Genomic DNA, 18,765 nt, shown 5'->3' with positions numbered 1-18,765 from the left:
ATATACAGATTGAATGCAATCCCTAACAAAATACCAATGTCATTTTTTACAGAACTGGAAATAGTAGTCATAAAATTTGAACGGACCCACAAACGACGCTGAATAGTCAAAGCAATCTTAAGAAAGAAGAAAGAAGAACAAAGCTGGAAGTATCATGCTCCCTGATTTCAAACTGTACTACAATGCTATAGTTATCAAAACTGTATGATACTGGCACAAAAACAGACACATAGTTCAAAAGAACAAAACAGAGCCTAGAAATCAACCCATGCTTATATGGTCAATTAATTTATGATAAAGGAGCCAAGAATATACAGCAGGGAAAAGACAGTCTTTTCAAATAAATGGTGTTGGGAAAACTGAACAGCTACATGCAAAAGAATGAACCTGGACTATGTTCTTATACAACATATAAAAATAAACTGAAAATGGGTTAAAGACTTAAATATAAGACATAAAACTTGTAAAAGAAAACCTAGACAGTATGCTCTTTGACATTCGCCTTAGCAATATATTTTTGGATCTGTCACCTCAGGCAAGATCAGCAAAAGCAAAAATAAACAAATGTGACTATATCAAACTAAAAAGTTTTCTGCAGCAAAGCAAACCATCAACAAAACGAAAAGGTTGCCTACTTCATGGCAGAAGATATTTGCAAATGATATATTTGAAAAGGGGTTAATACCCAAAGTATAAAAAGAACTCAGACAACTCTGTATCAAAAAAAAAAAAAAAAAAAGGTAAGACGCGGAGATCACCTTCCTCCCCACAGATACACCAGAAATACATCTACACGTGGAACAACTCCTACAGAACACGTACTGAATGCTGGCAGAAGACCTCAGACATCCCAAAAGGCAAGAAACCCCCCACGTACATGGGTAGGGCAAAAGAAAAAAGAATAAACAGAGACAAAAGGATAGGGACAGTATCTGCACCAGTGGGAGGGAGCCAGGAAGGAGGAAAGGTTTCCACACACTAGGAAGCCCCTTTGCGGGCAGAGACTGCAGGTGGCGGAGGGGCAAAGCTTCGGGGCCTTGGAGGAGAGCACAGTAACAGGGGGGCGGGGGGCAAAGTGGAGAGATTCCCGCACAAAGGATAGGTGCCGACCGGCACTCACCAGCCCGAGAGGCTTGTCTCCTCCCCCGCCGGGGCGGGCAGGGCTGGGAGCTGAGGCTCGGGCTTCGGTAGGAGGCAGGGAGAGGACTGGGGTTGGCGGCGTGAACACAGCCTGCAGGGGGTTAGTGCTCCATGGCTGCCCGGGAGGGAGTCCGGAGAAAAGTCTGGACCTGCCGAAGGCGCAAGAGAATTTTTCGTCCCTCTTTGTTTCCTGGTGCGCAAGGAGAGGGGATTAAGAGCGCTGCTTAAAGGAGCTCCAGAGACAGGCGCAAGCCGCCGCTAAAAGCGCGGACCCCAGAGACAGGCATGAGACGCTAAGGCTGCTGTTGCCGCCACCAAGAAGCCTGTGTGCGAGCATAGGTCACTATCCACACCCCCCTTCCGGGGAGCCTGTGTAGCCCGCCACTGCCAGGGTCCCGGGATCCAGGGACAACTCCTCCGGGAGAACGCACGGCGGGCCTCAGGCTGGTGCAACGTCACGCTGGCCTCTGCCGCCGCAGGCTCACCCCGCCCACCGTGCCCCTCCCTCTCCCCGGCCTGAGTGAGCCAAAGCCCCCGAATCAGTGGCTCCTTTAACCCCGTCCTGTCTGAGCGAAGAACAGACGCCCTCCGTCGACCTCCACGCAGAGGTGGGGCCAAATCCAAAGCTGAGCCCCTGGGAGCTGTGAGAACAAAGAAGAGAAAGGGAAATTTCTCCCAGCAGCCTCAGAAGCAGCAGATTAAAGCTCCACAATCAATTTGATGTACCCCGGCATCTGTGGAATACATGAATAGACAACGATTCATCCGAAATTAAGGAGGTGGACTTTGAGAGCAAGATTTATGATTTTTTTCCCCTTTCCTTTTTTTGTGAGTGTGTATGTGTATGCTTCTGTGTGAGATTTTGTCTGTATAGCTTTGCTTCCACCATTTGTCCTAGGGTTCTATCCGTCCGTTTTTTGTTTTTTTTTTTTAATTTTTTTCATAATAATTACTTTTTATTTTAATAACTTTATTTTATTTTACTTTATCTTCGTTCTTTCTTTCCTTCCTTCCCTCCTTTAGACAACGAATCATCACAAATTGAAGAGGTGGACTTTGAGAGTAAGATTTATAATTTTTTCCCCTTTTCCTTTTTTTGTAAGTGTGCATGTGTATGCTTCTATGTGAGATTTTGTCTGTATAGGGTTGCTTCCACCATTTGTCCTAGGGCTCTATCCATCCGTTTTTTTTTTTTTCTCTTAATAATTATTTTTTTATTTTAATAACTTTTATATTTTATCTTATTTTATTTTACTTTATCTTCTTTCTTTCTTTTTTCCTTCCTTCCCTCCTTCCTTCCTTCCTCCCTCGATCCCTCCCTCCTTCCCTCCCTTTCTTTCTTTCTTTCCTTTTTTCTTTCTTTCTTCCTACTTCTACTAATACTTTCTTTCTACTTTTTCTTCCTTTTATTCTGAGCCGTGTGGATGAAAGGCTCTTGGTGCTGCAGCCAGGAGTCAGTGCTGTGCCTCTGAGGTGGGAGAGACAACTTCAGGACACTAGTCCACAAGAGACCTCGAGCTCCACATAGTATCAAATGGAAAAATCTCCCAGAGATCTCCATCTCAACACCAGCACCCAGCTTCACTCAATGACCAGCAAGATACCGTGCTGAACATCCTATGCCAAACAACTAGCAAGACAGGAACACAACCCCACCCATTAGCAGAGAGTTTGCCTTAAATCATAATAAGTCAACAGACACCCCAAAACACACCACCAGCTGTGGACCTGCCCACCAGAAAGACAAGATCCAGCCTCATCCACCAGAACACAGGCACTAGTCCCCTCCACCAGAAAGCCTACACAACCCACGGAACCAACCTTAGCCACTGGGGACAGACAACAAAAACAATGGGAACTACGAACCTGAAGCCTGCAAAAAGGAGACCCCAAACACAGTAAGATAAGCAAAATGAGAAGACAGAAAAACACACAGCAGATGAATGAGCAAGATAAAAATCCATCAGACCTAACAAATGAAGAGGAAATAGGCAGTCTACCTGAAAAAGAATTCAGAATAATGATAGTAAAGATGATCCAAAATCTTGGAAATAGAATAGACAAAATGCAAGAAACATTTAAAAAGGACCTAGAAGAACTAAAGATGAAACAAACAATGATGAACAACACAATAAATGAAATTAAAAATACTCTAGATGGGATCAATAGCAGAATAACTGTGGCAGAAGAATGGATAAGTGACCTGGAAGACTAAATAGTGGAAATAACTATCACAGAGCAGAATAAACAAAAAGGAATGAAAAGAACTGAGGACACTCTTAGAGACATCTGGGACAACATTAAATGCATGGACATTTGAATTATAGGGGTTCCAGAAGAAGAAGAGAAAAAGAAAGGGATTGAGAAAATATTTGAAGAGATTATAGTTGAAAACTTCCCTAATATGGGAAAGGAAATAGTTAATCAAGTCCAGGAAGCACAGAGAGAGCCATACAGGATAAATCCAAGGAGAAACACGCCAAGACACATATTAATCAAACTGTCAAAAATTAAATACAAAGAAAACATATTAAAAGCAGCAAGGGAAAAACAACAAATAACACACAAGGGAATCCCCATAAGGTTAACAGCTGATCTTTCAGCAGAAACTCTGCAAGCCAGAAGGGACTGGCAGTACATATTTAAAGTGATGAAGGAGAAAAACCTGCAACCAAGATTACTCTACCCAGCAAGGATCTCATTCAAATTTGATGGAGAAATTAAAACCTTTACAGACAAGCAAAAGCTGAGAGAGTTCAGCACTATCAAACCAGCTCTACAACAACTGCTAAAGGAACTTCTCTAGGTAAGAAACACAAGAGAAGGAAATGTCCTACAATAACGAACCCAAAACAATTAAGAAAATGGGAATAGGAACATACATATCAATAATTACCTTAAATGTAAATGGACTAAATGCTCCCACCAAAAGACACAGATTGGCTGAATGGATGCAAAAACAAAACCCATATATTTGCTGTCTACAAGAGACCCACTTCAGACCTAGAGACACATACAGACTGAAAGTAAGGGGATGGAAAAAGATATTTCATGCAAATAGAAACCAAAAGAAAGCTAGAGTAGCAATTCTCATATCAGACAAAATAGACTTTAAAATAAGGACTATTAGAAGAGACAAAGAAGGACACTATATAATGATCAAGGGATCAATCCAGGAAGAAGATATAACAATTGTAAATATTTATGCACCCAACATAGGACACCTCAATACATAAGGCAAATACTAACAGCCATAAAGGGGAAATTGACAGTAACACATTCATAGAAGGGGACTTTAACACCCCACTTTCACCAATGGACAGATCATCCAAAATGAAAATAAATAAGAAAACACAAGCTTTAAATGATACATTGAACAAGATGGACTTAATTGATATTTATAGGACATTCCATCCAAAAACAACAGAATACACATTTTTCTCTAGTGCTCAAGGAACATTCTCCAGGATAGATCATATCTTGGGTCACAAATCAAGCCTTAGTAAATTTAAGAAAATAGAAATTGTATCAAGTACCTTTTCTGACCACAGTGCTATGAGACTAGATATCAATTACAGGAAAAAATCTGTAAAAAATACAAACACATGGAGGCTAAACAATACACTACTTAATAATGAAGTGATCACTGAAGAAATGAAAGAGGAAATATAAAAATACCTAGAAACAAATGACAATGGAGACACGACGACCCAAACCCTATGGGATGCAGCAAAAGCAGTTCTAAGAGAGAAGTTTATAGCAATACAATCCTACCTTAAGAAACAGGAAACATCTCGAATAAACAACCTAACCTTGCACCTAAAGCAATTAGAGAAAGAAGAATAAAAAAACCCTAAAGTTAGCAGAAGGAAAGAAATCATAAAAATCAGATCAGAAATAAAAAGAAATGAAGGAAATGATAGCAAAGATCAATAAAACTAAAAGCTGCTTCTTTGAGAAGATAAACAAAATTGATAAACCATTAGCCAGACTCATCAAGAGAAAAAGGGAGAAGACTGAAATCAATAGAATTAGAAATGAAAAAGGAGAAGTAACAACTGACACTGCAGAAATACAAAAGATCATGAGAGATTACTACAAGCAACTCTATGCCAATAAAATGGACAACCTGGAAGAAATGGACAAATTCTTAGAAATGCAGAACCTGCCAAGACTGAATCAGGAAGAAATAGAAAATATGGACAGACCAATCACAAGCACTGAAATTGAAACTGTGATTAAATATATCCCAACAAATAAAATCCCAGGACCAGATGCCTTCACAGACGAACTCTATCAAACATTTAGAGAAGAGCGAACACCTATCCTTCTCAAACTGTTCCAAAATATAGCAGAGGGAGGAACACTCCCAAACTCATTCTATGAGGCCACCATCACCCTGTTACCAAAACCAGACAAGGATGTCACAAAGAAAGAAAACTACAGGCCAATATCACTGATGAGCATAGATGCAAAAATCCTCAACAAAATACTAGCAAGCAGAATCCAACAGCACATTAAACGGATCATACACCATGATCAAATGGGGTTTATTCCAGGAATGCAAGGATTCTTCAATATACGCAAATCAGTCAACATGATACACCATATTAACAAACTGAAGGAGAAAAACCATATGATCATCTCAATAGATGCAGAGAAAGCTTTTGACAAAATTCAACACCCATTTATGATAAAAACCCTGCAGAAAGTAGGCATAGAGGGAACTTTCCTCAACATAATAAAGGCCATATATGACAAACCCACAGCCAACATCGTCCTCAATGGTGAAAAACTGAAACCATTTCCACTAAGATCAGGAACAAGACAAGGTTGCCCACTCTCACCACTCTTATTCAACATAGTTTTGGAAGTTTTAGCCACAGCAATTAGAGAAGAAAAGGAAATAAAAGGAATCCAAATCAGAAAAGAAGAAGTAAAGCTGTCACTGTTTGCAGATGACGTGATATTATACATAGAGAACCCTAAAGATGCTACCAGAAAACTGCTAGAGCTAATCAACGAATTTGGTAAAGTAGCAGGATACAAAATTAATGCACAGAAATCTGTGGCATTCCTATACACCAATGATGAAAAATCTGAAAGTGAAATCAAGAAAACACTCCCATTTACCATTGCAACAAAAAGAATAAAATATCTAGGAATAAACCTACCTAAGGAGACAAAAGACCTATATGCAGAAAATTATAAGACACTGATGAAAGAAATTAAAGGTGATAGAAATAGATGGAGAGATATACCATGTTCTTGGATTGGAAGAATCAACATTGTGAAAATGACTCTACTACCCAAAGCAATCTACAGATTCAATGCAATCCCTATCAAACTACCACTGGCATTTTTCACAGAACTAGAACAAAAAAGTTCACAATTTGTATGGAAACACAAAAGACCCCGAATAGCCAAAGCAATCTTGAGAACGAAAAACGGAGCTGGAGTAATCAGGCTCCCTGACTTCAGACTATATTAAAAAGCTACAGTAATCAAGACAGTATGGTACTGGCACAAAAACAGAAAGATAGATCAATGGAACAGGATAGAAAGCCCAGAGATAAACCCACGCACATATGGTCACCTTATCTTTGATAAAGGAGGCAGGAATGTACAGTGGAGAAAGGACAGCCTCTTCAATAATTAGTCTTGGGAAAACTGGACAGGTACATGTAAAAGTATGAGATTAGATCACTCGCTAACACCATACACAAAAATAAACTCAAAATGGATTAAAGACCTAAATGTAAGGCCAGAAACTGTCAAACTCTTAGAGGAAAACATAGGCAGGACACTCTATGACATAAATCACAGCAAGATCCATTTTGACCCACCTCCTAGAGAAATGGAAATAGAAACAAAAATAAACAAATGGGACCTAATGAAACTTCAAAGTTTTTGCACAGCAAAGGAAACCGTAAACAAGATCAAAAGACAACCCTCAGAATGGGAGAAAATATTTGCAAATGAAGCAACTGACAAAGGATTAATCTCCAAAATTTATACGCAGCTCATGCAGCTTAATAACAAAAAAAACAAACAACCCAATCCAAAAATGGGCAGAAGACCTAAATAGACATTTCTCCAAAGAAGATATACAGACTGCCAGCAAACACATGAAAGAATGCTCAACATCACTAATCATTAGAGAAATGCAACTCAAAACTACAATGAGATATCATCTCACACCAGTTAGAATGGCCATCATCAAAAAATCTAGAAACAATAAATGCTGGAGAGGGTGTGGAGAAAAGGGAACCCTCTTTCACTGTTGGTGGGAATGTAAATTGATACAGTCACTGTTGAGAACAGTATGGAGGTTCCTTAAAAGCTACAAATAGAACTACCATGTGACCCAGCAATCCCACTACTGGGCATATACCCTGAGAAAAGCGGAATTCAAAAAGAGTCATGTACCAAAATGTTCATTGCAACTCTATTTACAATAGCCCAGAGATGGAAAAAACCTAAGTGTCCATCATCGGATGATTGGATAAAGAAGATGTGGCACATTTATACAATGGAATATTAGCCATAAAAAGAAACGAAATTGAGCTATTTGTAATTAGTTGGATAGACCTAGAGTCTGTCATACAGAGTGAAGTAAGTCAGAAAGAGAGAGACAAATACCGTATGCTAACACATATATATGGAATTTAAAAAAAAATGGCATGAAGAACCTAGGGATAAGACAGCAATAAAGACGCCGACCTACTAGAGAATGGACTTGAGGATATGGGGAGGGGGAAGGGTAAGCTGTGACAAAGCGATAGAGAGGCATGGACATACATACGCTACGAAACGTAAGGTAGATAGCTAGTGGGAAGCAGCCGCATAGCACAGGGAGATCAGCTCGGTGCTTTGTGATCGCCTGGAGGGGTGGGATAGGGAGGGTGGGAGGGAGGGAGACGCAAGAGGAAAGAGATTTGGGAACATATGTATATATATAACTGATTCATTTTGTTGTAAAGCAGAAACTAACACACCATTGTAAAGCAATTATACTCCAACAAAGTTGTTTAAAAAATTTTAAAAAAGAACCAATCCAATTTAAAAATGAACAGAGGGGGAATTCTCTGGTGGTCCAGTGGTTAGGACTCAGTGCTTTCACTGCCATGGGTCCCAGGTTCAATCCCTGGTCGGGGAACTAAGATCCCACATGTAGTGCGGTGCAGCCAAAAAAAAAAAAGAGGGCCTGAATAGACATTTTTCCAAGAAAGACACACAGAACACAGATGGCGAACAGACACATGAAAAGATGCTCAGCATACTCGTGTGCACTGTTGATGGGAATATAATGTGGTGCAGCCACTATGGAAAAAGTATGGAGGTTCTTCAAAAAATTAAAAATAGAACTACTGTACCATCCAGCAATTCCACATCTGGGTATTTATCCAAAGAAAATGAAAACACTGATTTGAAAAAACATGTACATTTCAAAGTTCATTGCAATATTATTTACAATAGGCAAGATATGGGAGGAACATTAGTGTGCATCCATAGATGAATGGATATAGAAGATGTGATATATATACACAATGGAATATTAGCCACAAAAAAGAATGAAATATTGTCATTTGAGACACTATGGAGGCACTGGGAGGGTATTATGCTAAGTGAAATAAGTCAGACAGAGAAAGACAAATACTGTATGATTTTACTTATATGTGGAATCTAAAAGACAAAACAAATGAACAACATATCAGAACACAAGCAGGCTCACAGATCAGAAAATAAACTTGTGATTGCCAGAAGGGAGGAGGTTGTGGGGTTTGGGAAATAGGTGAAGGGAATTAAAATGTAAAAACTTCCAGTTGTAAAATAAATAAGTCATGGGGATATAAAATACAGCATAGGGAATATAGTCAGTAATACCACAATAACTTTGTATAGTGACCGATTATTACTAGATTTATCATGGGCATCAATTTCTAATGTATATAAATGTTAATCACTATGTTGTACACTTGAAACTAATATAATATTGTATGTCAACTATACTTCAATAAAACGTTTTATTTTTAATTTTTAAAGGAGTTTTGCTGCATTTTGTCCAAAGAGGAAGATTTTATTACTATCAAGGCATAAGATGTCAATAAATATTAGGTATCAAAATTATGGCCCATCTATCTGATACTTAGCCCTAAGACTGAACCATTTGGTCAGGAGTCAGAAAATAAAGTTTCTGGCCTATCATTTTTTTGTTCTCTTCTAGCTCTGAAAGCTCTCAGACCTCCCAGACAGTGAATCAACAACCAAAAAAATTTTTTGAATGACTATTATGAGTAGGTGTAACAGGAAGAACAAAATAACCCAAAGGAGGGACTTCCCTGGTAGCGCAGTGGTTAAGAATTTGCCTGCCAATGCAGGGGACACAGCTTCGATCCCTGGTCCAGGAAGATCCACATGTTGCAGAGCAACTAATCCCGCGTGCCGCAACTGCTGATCCTGAGCTCTAGAGCCCGCGAGCCACAACTACTGAGCCCACGAGCCGTAGCTACTGAAGCCATGCACCTAGAGTCCATGCTCTGCAACGAGAGGCCACCACAATGAGAAGCCCGCGCACCGCAATGAAGAGCAGCCCCGGGCTTCCCTAGTGGCGCAGTGGGTGGGAGTCCGCCTGCCAATGCAGAGGACACGGGTTTGTGCCCCGGTCCGGGAAGATCCCACATGCCGCGGAGTGGCTGGGCCCATGAGCCATGGCCGCTGAGCCTGCACGTCCGGAGCCTGTGCTCTACAACGGGAGAGGCCACAACAATGAAAGGCCCACGTACCGCTAAAAAAAAAAAAAAAAAAAAAAAAGTAGCCCCCACTCGCCACAACTAGAGAAAGCCCGCGTGCAGCAATGAAGACCCAATGCAGTCAAAACTAAAATTGTTTTTTTCTAATTAAGGAAACCATCACATTTAAAAAAAAAGAAGAAGAAAAGAAAGAAACCCAAAGGAAGTATTCAGTATGGTACCACTCTCATTAAGAACTTCACAAAAATATCTGGAATTAATTTAACTGTGTCCCAAATCCTCTTTTTCTAGTAACTGCCTCACTCTACTTCTTTGGTTTCTGTACATGTGTTCTGCCTCAATCCATTAATAAATAGATTTTAGTGTTCATTGTTGGATGAGTGAGTGTTAGCATTAAGAGAGCATAGGCTCTGGAGCCAGACAACTTTGAATCCTGGTTCTGCTTCTTATAGCTTTGAAGCCTTGGGCAGTTCACTCAACTTCTCTGAGCCTCAGTTTCCTCACCTATGAAACATAAGTACTAGTAGTATTTACTTTGTAGGGCTGTTGGGGAGATAAAATATAAGCATTCAGAATAGTACTTCGCATAAATGTTTATTATTGTCATAAGAAATATATTCAAACCATGCAAATATGCATACATATATACACGTTATATTTTGTCGTATGTGATGGTTGGGTACAATGAGTACCAAGGCAAACAGGTAGACAGAAAGAGAATCTTCACTTCAGTCTCGACGAGTTAAACTTAGAGCTAGTATAGGTCCTCTGGAGAGAGGTAAAATTGAATGTGTGTTTTATTTAACTTCTAAGTTCTGTTGTTGTTTCATCCTCTTTGCTTCTTTGTTCTTTACTGTTTTACTCTTTGTGGTTCAATTAAATAGATGCCAATATAATCACACAGAGAAATACCAAACAGTGCAACACAGTCATGTAAAAACAATAACAATAAAATTGTAAGGGCAATTTGAACTAAAGCTAGAACTCAAATCTTAAAATCTGCCTGTCTGAAATGAAAAGAAACAATTTTCTTTTCTGCAGTTTGTCTGGTCATATTGATAAGGTCCACAGGATAATTCAAATTAAGAAGCAAATGGGACCCTAATACATTCCTTTGATATTTAAGAAAATTAAATTTGGATCACATGTAAACAGATTGACAATTGCTGGACAGAGAGTTGAATAAGTCATCCAATTAATTTAATTCTAATATATGCATATATCTGTAAATTATTTCTTTTGTTTTCAATTGCTAAATGTAAAAATCAGATAGTTATTCTATTTTTCAAGTTGAGAATGGAGAACTGACAATTTGACTGAAAAAAATGTGTAGATTTGACAAAAGGAAGAATTTTAAGATTGTAATTTATGGGGAACAGATGGATTATTTTCTTTTGGAAATTTTAAGGTTAGGATTATTCTCTTGGGATAGGTTATGTACAAAACACTTTAGAATTAATAAATTTTTTAAAGTATATATATGGACAAAAAAAAAAATCCAAACCCTGAAATGAATTGATGCTGTAGCTGTGGGATATTACCCTTATTCTACATGTCTTACTTCACCAATCCATTGCACCTAATTTCTAACCATGTGAGGTAAAGAAGGAGGTGAGTAGGGGAGGGCAGGGGGTCTATGTCAGAGGAAAAAATGATGGTATATTGAAAAGCATATTTTGCCACTTATAGATATAACTACAATTTGTCTACAAGCCATCTCCATCAAAGAGACACATCGATATCACAGCAAGTGTAGAAGGAATGAATATGTAGAAAAACCTGACTATCTCACTTCATATCTTTCTCAGCAATGTTCTATCTTTCATCAGTTAACACTGCCTTAGACAAAGGATGTTCTGTATGAACTGCATATAGATAACAAATCAAATCTTTAATATTTTTTAGCTTTGTTTTTCATAAAAGTTTTTATAGCTTCTGGCCTCATTTACTTTTCAAAAAAAACAAATGAATTGAATGTATTATTATAGCTAAGAAATTTAAGTTATCTCACATTTAAGGGATAGGAGAAGGGCCAAACTGAAATCACCTTTCACTTGGTACCTAGGGCAAGTAAAACAGGTGCTAATGAAAAATGATTCACTCAGAGCTGTCATTACTGGCATTATTAATCTATATCACAAGCCAGTGGGAGGAGAAAGATGTATTAGAAAGTTGATAGTTTTAGAATGACAGTTCAAAAGTGAAAATTTGAGGTACCATAAAATCTGCTAAATAATCAATAGGCTATAAAAAGTTATTTGCTTTATTATTCTGTTAACTATACTCATATAATGCCAAAGAAAGAAGTTGAAAATAAAATCTAGCTTATCTGCTGGCTTTATTAAACAAATATAACTGATTTTTATCATTGTATAGTTATACCTGAATGATGTCTACACAGTGAGCTATAAAATATAGTCATAACCTAAATAATATCTTTTAAATAACTGAAAAAAGTAAAAAATGAGCATTTATTTCCCCTTATGTATCTCCTTTATGTATCTATATTCCTTTGTCTTTATTCATATATTGATGAATATATCATAGTGAATTTCAAATTTTAAGATGGTTTGATCAGTATCAAAGGTTATAATGTAACTGATTAATGTAACATTTTATTAACTGTCTCAGTACAGAGAATTGTTTATGAAATGTGTTTCAAGTCAGGAAAGCATGCATTTCTTAGGTGAATAATTACTCCAAATACAGATTTTATCAGCATAAGAAAACAGTGAAAAAGGATATTGATAATATAGATAAGCCATTTACCACTATATACTAAGTAAATATAACCTGGAAAAAAATTAAAAGTATGTCATGTTCGTTTGACTAAAAGCCCTTAAAATATGTTTATACCTAAAATAGGTTGTATTATATCATTGTATCTCTATTACTACAAACTTTGATAAAAACCTAATTTATAAGGTCAGTCATTTTCATTCTTTGTTTTAATATAAATAGTTCTGAATAGCTTTCCATTCTTAGCACGTAAAAAATAGGAAGTGTTTTTCTATGCAGCAAATGAAATCGTGAGAATATCTTCTCTGCAGCCCCAATTTCAAATCAATAGATTAAGTGCCCACATTGTTTGCACCTAAGTCACAGCGGTCTAAAATGCTTCAGAAATGTTTAGCAGATTGCTTTATAGCAGGATAACACAGTTTGAACCATAGTTTCCTGAATACATCTTGCTGAGAGCTTATCTCATTCAAATGATGAAGGCAGCTGAAGCATGGTATTTGAATCATCGACATTTTGTTCTAATAAAGAGAACTTTAGGAAGCTCTAGTTGTGATAGGCAACAGAGTAAAGCAATTGAAATGTGGATGTTATATTTTACACCATTCAAACTGCTTGTGTATGTGTGTGTGGTGATAAGATACTTTAAAAATAAAATTTCATTCGGCGAGAAGCTTACAATTAAACGGTAAAAGCAATACACAGATCATGTGAATTGCCAGCATGTAAAAATAAATATGCAAATGACTGCAGTACATACTCTTTTCCAAAATAGCATTTTAATAGGAAACCCTTCATAAGAATCCTTATAAAGTGACATATTTTAAAGTCATTTTTATAATTCATAAGTACTTATAACTAGCAGTTCTTATTTTTAATTAGAAAATACACATCTCTTCAGCCATACCTGACTTAACTATAGGTATGAACACGAAGAATGCGTACATATATACACTTCTATTATAAATTTAAAAAATTCTTATAGATCAAACAAGTTCTTATCAAGTACTTTCTACTCATAATGAGCTTTACATATACTAGATGCTGTGGCGATTACAGAAGTCTGATATATATTAATTTTTTTTTCACTCAAGAAGCTTAAAATCTACTTGGGAAACATAAGAGTGAATATAACAGGGTCCTAAGGTGTGTGGCTTACAGATATAACCCCAGCAAGTGGTAGATGCTTCATAAATATTGTCAAATAAGTGAATGAATTATATACAAGCTAAACTTTGTTTTTAACTGATTAGAGAATGTAAATTAAATATTTCAGAAAAATTCTATCAATGGGAAGTTTGAGAAGAAGACTTATCTAAATATCCAGCTTGAAATGTACGTTCCAATTATCTATTGCCATGAATATCTATTGCTCCCCCCCCAAAACAAACAAATAATTTTATTATGCTCACAAATTATAAATTCAGAAATTTGGACGGGGCATAGCAGGGATTGTCTCTTCCCATAATGTCTATGGCCTCAAATAAGATGATTCTAACAGCTGGTGGCTTGAACAAATAGGGGCTGGAATAGCTGAGACAAGATTTGTTACCAAAATGGTTTCTTCACTCACCTGTCTGGTGTCTGGGCTGAAATGATTTGAAAGCTGGGCTTAGCTGGGACTATTGACCAGAATACCTACATATAGCCTTTCGGTGAGGCTTTGGCTTCTCGCAGAATGGTGGCTGGGTTCTAAGAAAGCTCAGACTAAGAGGGAGTATTCTAAGAGAGCAAGTGTTTTAACATAGTAACAATTGCTATAAGTGTGAAAGAATTTATGGGTTTTTTTTTTAAACTGATACAATATATATTTACTCTAGTGACTGACTAAAGAATCTGATAGTTACAGGTACAGAGCTTGCATTTTAAAGCCTGAGAAGTAGAACACTTTGCTGATTACAAAAAAATCATTGAGGGGCTTCCCTGGTGGCGCAGTGGTTGAGAGTCCGCCTGCCGATGCAGGGGACATGGGTTCGTGCTCCGGTCCGGGAGGATCCCACATGCCGCGGAGCGGCTGGGCCCGTGAGCCATGGCCGCTGAGCCTGCGCGTCCGGAGCCTGTGCTCCGCAACGGGAGAGTCCACAACAGTGAGAGGCCCGTGTACCGCAAAAAACAAAAACAAAACAAAACAAAACAAAAATCATTGACTAGAAAGTCTATGTGATGGATACTGCGAATTGTCCATTAAAATCCAACTTGTTCCTCTTCTTCAGTAAAAGAGTTGTGGCTTGGCCCATGACTAGTTAGAGAGTACACTTCTCAGCCTTGTTTGGGGCTGTGTGGTCAAATGCTTACATTCTCAAATGGAACGGAATCAGAAATGATATGTGCTAATTTTGAGCCTGGGCCTTAAAACACAGGACATATCATCCCTCATGCTCTCTTTTCCTTCCTACAAGGTAGATTGTGGAGTTGCTTGACCCATCTTCAACGATGCAGTTGAGAATAATGCCATGGTGGATGGCAGAGAAGTAGAACAGAAAGCCCCCGAATCTCTGGATGGCCTCACAGTGCACAGCCAGTCTGATAACTTGGATTTCTTACCTTGTGCAGTCCTTGCGTGTGAGGGAGTAACAAATTTCAGTGTTCTTTAAACCACAGTCTTGTGTCTTTTTGTTAAAAGTTTAGCTTTACTCTAATTCAGAGAGTAGATGCACATTATTCAATAATAGCTAGAATGATGGTAGGGAAAGCCACCTCCCTGGTGTTCACCTCCCAAACCCTTTAAAATGTTTGGTATGACTGATACTACGTTCTTTGTATCCATTAATTTTTATTGGCATTTTGCAGTTGCAGAAGAGTTTTCCTCTAGAGGAAGTGCCAGTAGTAAAACTGTCATGATTTACACAAATTTTTTCATACTATATTCCTCTTTCATTTTGACAAGGACAGACACATTTTTCATGTACCACAGCAATATTTCACTTGAAAAGTCCAGAAGTTTGTAATTATTTTGGCATGGTAGTAGATCTTAAACTCTGGAAACACAGAAATCACATTCCCATATTCATATGCAGAGAAACTGTACTAATTCAGAATCATCAGAGGGAGCCTTATAGATTAGAACAGCACATCTCAAAGGGGGTCTGCAAGGTCAAACCTATTTTCATAATAATATTAAGATGTAACTCACCTTTTTCACTTTTATTCTCCCACAGACATAAGGTAGAGTTTTTCAGAGGCTAAGTTCATGGGATGAGGTCATCACTCTGATGGCTAATGAAATGTGAGCTTGTATATTCTTGTGCTTTAAAAACTCTTCAGTTTTAACTTCTAATACAGTAAACATTAGAAGATATAACCCACATAAACGAAAGCTCTTTAGAGTCTTCAATAAGTTTTTTTGGTCAATAGAATTTTAATTTTTAATTATTAAAATGTATTATGGAATACTTTATACATTCCAAAAGAACAAAAAGTTAACAAAAATCTATATGTTAACCACCAGCTGGTTTGCTGATTGTAGAGTACATTTTACTTAAATTATGTAGTACATATGTAATACATGAAACATCTACTTTTTTGCAACAGGCAAATGAATGCCTGCAGACTAAATTTTTTCTCCATTAATTTCTTTTAATTGAGGTATAGTTGATTTACAATGTTATATAAGTTTCAGGTTACAACACAGTGATTCACAATTTTTAAGGTTATATTCCACTTATAGATATTATAAAATATTGTCTATATTCCTTGTACTGTGCAATATATCCTTGTAGTTTATTTTATACATAGTAGTTTGTACCTTTTAATCCCCTGCCCCTATCTGGTCCCTCCCCCTTCCCTTTCCCCACTGTAACCACTAGTTTGTTCTCTATATCTGTGAGTCTGTTTCTTTTTTGTTATACTCACTAGTTTGTTTTATATTTTAGATTCCACATATAAGTGATATCATACAGTATTTGTCTTTATCTGTCTGACTTATTTCACTTAGCATAATACCCTCCGAGTTCATCCATGCTGTTGCAAGTGTCAAAATTTCATTCTTTTTTATGGCTTAGTATTCCACTCTGTGTGTGTGTGTGTGTGTGTGTGTGTGTGTGTGTGTGTACACATTACTTCTTTTTTATTCATTCACTTGTTGATGGACACTTAGGTTGCTTCCATATTAGGTTGCTATGAACATTGGGGTGCATATATCTTTTCTAATTAATGTTCATTTTCTTCAGATAGACACCCAGGAGTGGGATTCCTGGATCATATGGTAGTTCTATTTTTAGTTTTTTGAGGAACCTCCATACTGTTGTCCATAGTGGCTGCACCAATTTACATTCCCACCAACAGTGCACAAGGGTTCCCTTTTCTCCACAACCTTGCCAATATTTGTTATTTGTGGTGTTCAATAATTCTTAAGAGTATGAAGGGATCCTGAGGGTTAGAACAAAAAGTTTAACTTCTCAATGGTGGTTAAAACATTTGTTTTCCATTACTTCAAATACATAAAATTCAAAATGTTACCATTCATTTGATGTCATGTACCGAGCTAGGAAAATGGTATTTTCTGGTATCCTTTTCAGGAGGACATTGCATATTTGGGGGAGAAATTTCCAAACAATCTTGTTTGGTATAACAGTTGAGAATCAGAAGGACCATGAGTATGGTCAAACTCTAAAAGCCTGGGAAAGGAGCAGGATTTGCTTGTTAATCTGTTGAGGGTGGAAAAAGAGAGATAGACCCAGCATCGGGGGAAAGTCATCATATCCTATAGTGTGACCCCTCTTAAATCTTTGGTACGAAGTTAATGAATTAATAAATGCTTGAAAACAGCTTGTATTGGGGATAAGTGGTCATGGGTTGAGCTTTAGGTCCATGTCAATATAGGCAGAAACAAGGGCCATGGACAGTAGGGAGTGGTTATGGGAGTGTTTGTGGAGGGACAGAGAAGCAGGAAAGCATGTGTAAATAACATGTCAGAGTCCCCAGAACTGGATTGGGAGAAACAGAGTCTCTTGACTTTAGAGGCTATGAAACTGGGCATTCACGGTAAGCTTACCTAGCAGACAGTTATCCTAAAATATTTCTGTAATACATACATAAACACACCTACATACATAATATCTATGCATAAGAGATACTATACTAGGCCCTATAGACACATGGACACTCTTTAGGTGGGCTTAAGTCTAGCAGGAGAAAAATATTGTATACAATGACTTGACAAAGAGGAAATTTAAGTGCCCAAATAGATGTACCAACAAAGTGCTGTGGGGAGGTTCATATTAGGTTTAATATATACTTGTTTATAATTTGTATATTTGCTGGTGTCAGAATCTTTTGGGAATAATAAGTAGACTGGATAGAAAATGAGTCATTGAAAGAGGAGACAGCAGTATTTAACTTTTGTTGCTTGTCCTACCCACTTCTACCCTATAGCCAGAATGGTGGTGTCATTCGTTCTCTGATGGTTCTCACCTTGGCTTGATGTCTTAACGTCTGCTTTAGAGTGTGTGTGTGTGGCGGGGCACATACACACAGTAGCTTTAGCAAAAAGAAAGACTTATTAGGGGAACACAGGAGACTCCCAAAACATGAGAATAGGGTAGCTGAGCTTCCCAGAAGACCAGAGAAAGCAAATGGTAAGACACTGGGAACCTATTCACGTACATTTCTTCCACTGTCCTGGTGCCACAAAGTCTCTCACCTCTGCTTCTCTTTCCACATCACTAGATCCTCCTGTCTTTTAAATCTCTTGGCTTCTCTCTATTTCCAATGCCATGACCCCAGTCTAAACTACTATTCATTATTTAATCCTAATTTTTCTCCCCCAGTCTACTCTTGCCCATTTCTAATCTTGTTGTCACCATAGCCAGAGTGAATTGTTAAAAAATGGAAAATTTATTCAATGGTTTTCCATTGCTCCTAGGATAAACATCAAAATCTTAAACATGGTGTGGAACTGGATTACTATTCACCTACATTCAGTGCCCATCGCTGTGGTGTCCCTCTCTGTAGGAGGATTATACAACCCTGCCCCTTGTTGCTTTCAGGCACAGCAAAAGTTTGGCTGATGAAATGTGAAAGAAATATGAGCAAACACTTTAAGAACCAGTGGGTGATTTACCACTTTTCTTTTCCTTCTGACATGACAATGGCAATACTCTAGATAAAGACTGCACTGTTAGCCTGAGTCCAG

This window comes from Monodon monoceros, unplaced genomic scaffold (assembly GCF_005190385.1).
Source record: "Monodon monoceros isolate NGI ecotype Baffin Bay Population unplaced genomic scaffold, NGI_Narwhal_1 Super_Scaffold_18, whole genome shotgun sequence".
Taxonomy (NCBI): Eukaryota; Metazoa; Chordata; class Mammalia; order Artiodactyla; family Monodontidae; genus Monodon; species Monodon monoceros.
The sequence above is the reverse complement of the archived record's forward strand: the minus strand, read 5'-3'. Positions refer to the sequence as shown.